The following is a 7639-nucleotide window of genomic DNA, read 5'->3' on the forward strand; positions in this document are numbered from 1 at the left end:
ACCAATGTCATCGTGGTGCGGAGCGAACGGGAAACCCTCAGGCGCCGTGTCCTGGAGATTCAGTTAACAAACGCGTCTTCCGTGCGAACAACCTCCCGGGCCAAACCAGTGTGCATAATGATGCTAAGATACTCCGCTCAAATGTACGTTTGATTGTAACATTCATTATTGTGTAACACCCGGATGAATCCCACAGGAAATTACATTCTAAGGCGCACGATAACGGACGTAATTTTACGCTGACAACGGTGGACATTCAATTATGACGTTCGTTCTTACAGTCTTCTGGTAATTGTTCCGGATAAGTGAATTCGAAGTTTGTGACACGTTCGTGCAACAACACAAAGGAGGAAAACGAGACTTATAAGACGGACGGCAAGGGTGTCAGCTGTCTTGAATCGCTACGTGTTGCCTGTGTCCGATGATGACCAAATCGTAAGTTTCTTCCAAATTGATCTACTGAATACTAAAGCCAAAATTGGGATTTTTTGTGTTATGACCATATTTTAAATTAGTGCAGTTTCTTCCCCGTACACATTTTCGATAATTTTATTAGGGTTATTACTATTCATATTTGTTAATGACCCCGGCCTTTCTGCTTAGCCCTCAACAATGTAAAAATGACTTTATATTGACTGTCCCAAGTAACCATAAGCGCTAACATAGCAGTTAATTTCGCCAGAATTGACTCACAGTGCTAAGAGAGGGCAGATAAGCTTGTTATTGGATAACATTTTGATAATTCGTAAGTGCTTATGGTTCCTTGACTTGATGGCTTCTCAATCATAATTTTTTAACGTACCTCTATTGACGTGGAAAAGAACTCATCAAATGTAATAGATTTTCTCGGGAAAAATGAATAAAATTATCATTTTGGTATCTTTTTCTTTCGCTCTGAATTTTTTTTATTTTGAGTAAAGAAGTTGGATCCCTGCTTGGGCCACCGCAACCGATGTGAATATCTTTCCGGATTGCATCATATATCTTAAATTTATATTATTTGAAGGCATCTCTTAACAAAAATTATAGTACTTGTCCACATTTTGAACTATACACCATTGTACAACCTATAAGACAGGAATAGTTAAGATCCCCACGCACAATTCAACAAAAAAGTTTCCGCGTTTACTGATAAAATATGCTAATAATTGAAATTTACATGTATGTGATTGTAATTGTGTGCTTCTGTGTATTGAGTTTGTGTTGCGCACCATAAAAAACAGCGTTAAAACATTATGATACTATGAATAAAAATTTCGCTGCAATTGTATGCTCTTTAGTGAAAATTACAGTTTAATTTTCAATAACGTTGCTGATATTTACATCGTTTGTAGAATAAGGTGTAGTAGCGCACAGTCCAAATTCAAAAATCATCATTCAGTTCAGAATTCAGATTGAAATTCAAGATTCAAATTTAGAATTAAAATCTTGAATTCACAATTATGAATGCAATTTGAAATTCACGATTCATAATGTACATATTAATAAACTAAGATTTACATGTGGGATGCCATAACGACCGATTTGAACGAGTAATTACTCGAAGCATCTATAAGCCATTAGGACGCCCCTCGGCGATAAGTCAAAACTTATGTAAGACCCTTCACACACACCGACACGCAGTTGTCATTCATCGTCGCGTCGGAATCCATCGCGGGTCGGCATCAACCAATGTCATCGTGGTGCAGAGCGAACGGGAAACCCTTAGGCGCCGTGTCTGTAAAACGTCGGGTTCCGTTTCCGGTTCTATTTCTGCGGGGAAATACTCTTCGTTTCGAGTTTTACAGTGTCCTGGAGATTCAGGTAACAAACGCGTCTTTCGTGCGAACAACCTCGCGGGCCAAACCAGTGTGCATAATGATGCTAAGATACTCCGCTCGAATGTACGTTTGATTGTAACATTCATTATTGTGTAACATCCGGATGATTCCCACAGGAAATTACATTCTAAGCCGCACATAACGGACGTAATTTTACGCTGACAACGGTGGACAGTCTTCCGGTAATTGTTCCGGATAAGTGAATTCAAATTTTGTGACATGTTCGTTCAACAACACAAAGGAGGAAAACGAGACTCATTAGACGGACGGCAAGGGTGTCAGCTGTCTTGGATCGCTACGTGTTGCTTGTGTCCGATGATGACCAAATCGTAAGTTTCTTCCCAAATTGATCCACTGAATACGAAAGCCAAAATTAAGATTTTTTGTGTTATGACCATATTTTAAATTAGTGCAGTTTCTTCCCCGTACACATTTTCGACAATTTTATAAGGGTTATTACTATTCATATTTGTTAATGACCCCGGGTTATTACTATTCAAATTTGTTAATGTCATCGTGGTGCGGAGCGAACGGGAAACCCTTAGGCGCCGTGTCTGTAAAATTTCGGGTTCTTTTTCCGGTTCTATTTCTGCGGGGAAATACTCTTCGTTTCGAGTTTTACAGTGTCCTGGAGATTCAGGTAACAAACGCGTCTTCCGTGCGAACAACCTCCCGGGCCAAACCAGTGTGCATAATGGTGCTAAGATACTCCGCTCGAATGTACGTTTGATTGTAACATTCATTATTGTGTAACATCCGGACGATTCCCACAGGAAATTACATTCTAAGCCGCACAATAACGGACGTAATTTTACGCTGACAACGGTGGACATTCAATTATGACGTGCGTTCTTACAGTCTTCTGGTAATTGTTCCGGATAAGTGAATTCAAATTTTGTTACATATTCGTTCAACAACACAAAGAAGGAAAACGTACAAGGGTGCAAGGGTGTCAGCTGTCTTGAATCGCTACGTGTTGCCTGTGTCCGATGATGACCAAATCGTAAGTTCTTCCAAATTGATTCACTGAATACGAAAGCCAAAATTAAGATTTTTTGTGTTATGACCATATATTAAAATTTCGCTGAAATTGTATGCTCTTTAGTGAAAATTATAGCTTAATTTTCATTAACGTTGCTGATATTTACATCGTTTATAGAATTAGATGTAGTAGTGCACAGTCCAAATTCAAAAACCATCATTCAGTTCAGAATTCAGATTGAAATTCAAGATTCAAATTTAGAATTAAAATCTTGAATTCACAATAATGAATGCAATTTGAAATTCACGATTCATAATGTACATATTATTAAACTAAGATTTACATGTGGGATGCCATAACGACCGATTTGAACGAGTAATTACTCGAAGCATCTATAAGCCATTAGGACGCCCCTCGGCGATAAGTCAAAACTTATGTAAGACCCTTCACACACACCGACACGCACTTGTCATTCATCGTCGCGTCGGAATCCATCGCGGGTCGGCATCAACCAATGTCATCGTGGTGCGGAGCGAACGGGAAACCCTTAGGCGCCGTGTCTGTAAAACGTCGGGTTCCGTTTCCGGTTCTATTTCTGCGGGGAAATACTCTTCGTTTCGAGTTTTACAGTGTCCTGGAGATTCAGGTAACAAACGCGTCTTTCGTGCGAACAACCTCGCGGGTCAAACCAGTGTGCATAATGATGCTAAGATACTCCGCTCGAATGTACGTTTGATTGTAACATTCATTATTGTGTAACATCCGGATGATTCCCACAGGAAATTACATTCTAAGCCGCACATAACGGACGTAATTTTACGCTGACAACGGTGGACAGTCTTCCGGTAATTGTTCCGGATAAGTGAATTCAAATTTTGTGACATGTTCGTTCAACAACACAAAGCAGGAAAACGAGACTCATTAGACGGACGGCAAGGGTGTCAGCTGTCTTGGATCGCTACGTGTTGCTTGTGTCCGATGATGACCAAATCGTAAGTTTCTTCCCAAATTGATCCACTGAATACGAAAGCCAAAATTAAGATTTTTTGTGTTATGACCATATTTTAAATTAGTGCAGTTTCTTCCCCGTACACATTTTCGACAATTTTATAAGGGTTATTACTATTCATATTTGTTAATGACCCCGGGTTATTACTATTCAAATTTGTTAATGTCATCGTGGTGCGGAGCGAACGGGAAACCCTTAGGCGCCGTGTCTGTAAAATTTCGGGTTCTTTTTCCGGTTCTATTTCTGCGGGGAAATACTCTTCGTTTCGAGTTTTACAGCCTGGAGATTCAGGTAACAAACGCGTTTCCGTGCGAACAACCTCCCGGGCCAAACCAGTGTGCATAATGGTGCTAAGATACTCCGCTCGAATGTACGTTTGATTGTAACATTCATTATTGTGTAACATCCGGATGATTCCCACAGGAAATTACATTCTAAGCCGCACAATAATGGACGTAATTTTACGCTGACAACGGTGGACATTCAATTATGACGTGCGTTCTTACAGTCTTCTGGTAATTGTTCCGGATAAGTGAATTCAAATTTTGTGACATATTCGTTCAACAACACAAAGGAGGAAAACGTACAAGGGTGCAAGGGTGTCAGCTGTCTTGAATCGCTACGTGTTGCCTGTGTCCGATGATGACCAAATCGTAAGTTCTTCCAAATTGATTCACTGAATACGAAAGCCAAAATTAAGATTTTTTGTGTTATGACCATATATTAAAATTTCGCTGAAATTGTATGCTCTTTAGTGAAAATTATAGCTTAATTTTCATTAACGTTGCTGATATTTACATCGTTTATAGAATTAGATGTAGTAGTGCACAGTCCAAATTCAAAAACCATCATTCAGTTCAGAATTCAGATTGAAAATCAAGATTCAAATTTAGAATTAAAATCTTGAATTCACAATAATGAATGCAATTTGAAATTTACGATTCATATTGTACGTATTAATAAACTAAGATTTACACTCATAATTATATTTTGTCATCCACATTTGTAAAATATTTCAACATAATTTTTAAAAATACAAATTTTAACTCCTTGGTAGAACGCTCGCTATTATAAAATGTATTATCAGATTAATTTTGGATTAACTATCTTTCCGAATTTTGGTTTTCTTGATCACAGTGTAATACTTAACAGCATATAGGTAGGCGTTGTGTTGACTGACTGGCAGGTTGACTGACAGCAATTCTATACATCCCTTTTTCAGGCTGGCAGCCTCCATTTATTTCACTTCGAATTGGCGCTGAAAGTTGTCTACATTTTATTCTTGTAAATAACGGTGAAATAGATACAAAAAGAAAAGTACCAGTGCGTGGAAAGTCGATTGTTGGTGCCTTAACTATTGTTGGTGCCTTAACTATTGTTGGTGCCTTAACTATTGTTGGTGCGTATAAGGTACGTACATTAACTTTTTATTATGCAACAATCCGATTTATTTTTTTTGATTTTAGTTGAGTTATTTAGTTAAAATATAAGGGTTTGAGGTCCAGATTCGATTTCTGATTAAACTTCTGATTAACTTGTTTTTAATGAACTACGTTCAAATCATTGAGGCGCTAGGATCAGAGTTGCTGACTTCGAAACACCCGGCCTCTTAGGTTTTTTTTTCGTTTTTCATAATTGCCATAACACCTTCTAAGACTTATTTAGGATTGGGGGCAAGTGCAAACGCAATACTTTTTCCAAACTAATTCACAGATGAGTCAGTATATCGGTCCTAAAATGAATTGAATACATGTTCCGGTATGTTTTATCAACTTTTATTTATATATTTGCTGTTTTCTTGCAATATTGATAACTTTTTGGAACTCCATTTTTGGTGACTGTTGTTTTAAGCAAAAGACCTTCATTTACTAAGGCATTGCGGAACTATGAACATTCGCTTCAGATACAACACTTTGGATACCCCTTCTGACCATTTTAATATAATGCTGAACTATTTTGGTGATGAATTTTCTGAAATGGCTGATGTTACATGGCTTAAAGGTGCGTTTGCACTTACCCTGGTAGTGTCGTTTGCACTTGCCCCGCAGTGTGGTTTAACAAGAGCGAATATTACGTTCACAACTTTCGGGGTTTACTAAAAATTTATCATAAATGTTCTGCTTTCACTTGAATATCGTTCTCAAACACTCACATTTTAACGAAAAATCGGATTTGAATGCCCTTTTTTGTAGCCAAAATATGCAAAACAAAAACACACTGTTCATGTCTAGTACGTACTTGAATTCGTGTGTGATCAAACAATGCCGTGTTTTTAGTGAAAAATTTAAAGAAAGTTTAGTTTATCTATGTCAGATTGTTTGTTTGGGTCTAAACAACATTTTCTAGAAGAAGAAATATTTTTTACTTTTTTTTGTAACACAGAAAATTTGAACGTTTGCACTTGCCCCGGTGTACCTTATATTGATCAGAGAAGCTTTTGCTTGCGGGAATATAGAGGCTATTTTGTACGGCTCGGAAGTCAAGCTTTTTGCAGTCCGGATTTATAATGTTTCGGACAGATATCACATGTTCGGCAATGTTGCGGGCAGTAAACTGACACTGTACAGCGATCACTTATGCAACATGTTGCCTTATTGTGAGTACACATGAAAATCACTTAATACTTCGGGGCGAATGATACATGTTTGCCCCTGTGTTCACTTTTTGTCACTGCTACCCCTTTCCTTAGTCTGGGAATTAGAATTCGGGTGGCTGGTGGTAGGAGTTACAGCGTCAGGCTGTTTTGTTGGTTCTGGGGCAGCCGAACTCTCATTTTGAAACTTGAACAGTAGCTATTTCAATCATGTGGGTCGACGATGCAATAATACAGAATATTGAAGCCTTTATCAGTAGCTATTTCAACCATGTGGGTCGACGATGCAATAATACAGAATATTAAGTGAAATTCTCAGCTTTTCAAATTTTGTGTTATTCGACGTAATGAAAGCTCACGAGAGCATTGCTTTTATTCCAAATATCTCGAAAAGGTATGAATATTTTTAACGTTTTACATTTACAACAAATAGTCTAGTCAAATCCATGGTATTTTTATTGGAGATTTTTATGTGTTTTGAATATTCGAAAACATGATAAAATAATCAAATTTTTGAATTTTTGGAAATAAGCTGTTATTTCTACAGATTTCGAAATCTCGTTCAATTTTATTTAGCCTCAATCAATCACAATCGTCTTCCTGCATCTTAAAAGGTACACCGGGGTATTTGGGGACGATGAATGTTTGAACATCACGGGGCACTATTTTTCAAATTTTTAATTTAGAATGTTTAATTCATTTTTAATCTATCTAATAACTGTGAAACGGATACGATTACGACAATAACGGGTGTTTTCAGCGATTTTTGGTTTACTTTTAATTATAACTGATATGTCGAGATGATGTGCATCATTTTCAATTGCATTTTTAATCTAGCGGGTTCTTGGCGACAAACTTTACATTGAAACAATCCTATCATTCAGAAGATAGAGAAAATCTACCATCCCTACTTACCTTATAAAGCAGAGTAAGTGAAGAAACCAGCGGTTCATTAGTTCTAGTGATAACTTTCGCGAGTTGTGTCAACACTGGACCTAGCAGAGGGACGACAAATTCTAGGAAAAATGAGATAACTTATCTCGATCATACTTATATCTTCTGTATTAGTATACAACATATTCTGCATCAAATTGATCGTAGTTTTGTCTAAATAGATCCACTGTTGATTTTCTTAAAAGATTTAAGTTGTACTATATGAAAAACCGTCCTACTTACCTTTGTGTACTTTAAATGGTATTTGGCTTAAATTTGGAAACCTGTCAAATTTAATTATT

At 37.4% G+C, this 7639-nt stretch overlaps 1 long non-coding RNA gene across 1 annotated transcript; it reads left to right on the forward strand.

The window, feature by feature from the left end:
- The first annotated feature begins 1237 nt into the window (after positions 1-1237).
- LOC129759127 (uncharacterized) lies at positions 1238-7576 on the forward strand. The gene is made up of 3 exons (XR_008740131.1): positions 1238-3794; positions 4320-4464; positions 5034-7576. It is a non-coding gene; the product is annotated as an uncharacterized LOC129759127 (long non-coding RNA).
- Positions 7577-7639: the final 63 nt, after the last annotated feature.

The sequence above is a fragment of the Uranotaenia lowii genome, unplaced genomic scaffold, assembly GCF_029784155.1.
Source record: "Uranotaenia lowii strain MFRU-FL unplaced genomic scaffold, ASM2978415v1 HiC_scaffold_1105, whole genome shotgun sequence".
Classification (NCBI taxonomy): Eukaryota; Metazoa; Arthropoda; class Insecta; order Diptera; family Culicidae; genus Uranotaenia; species Uranotaenia lowii.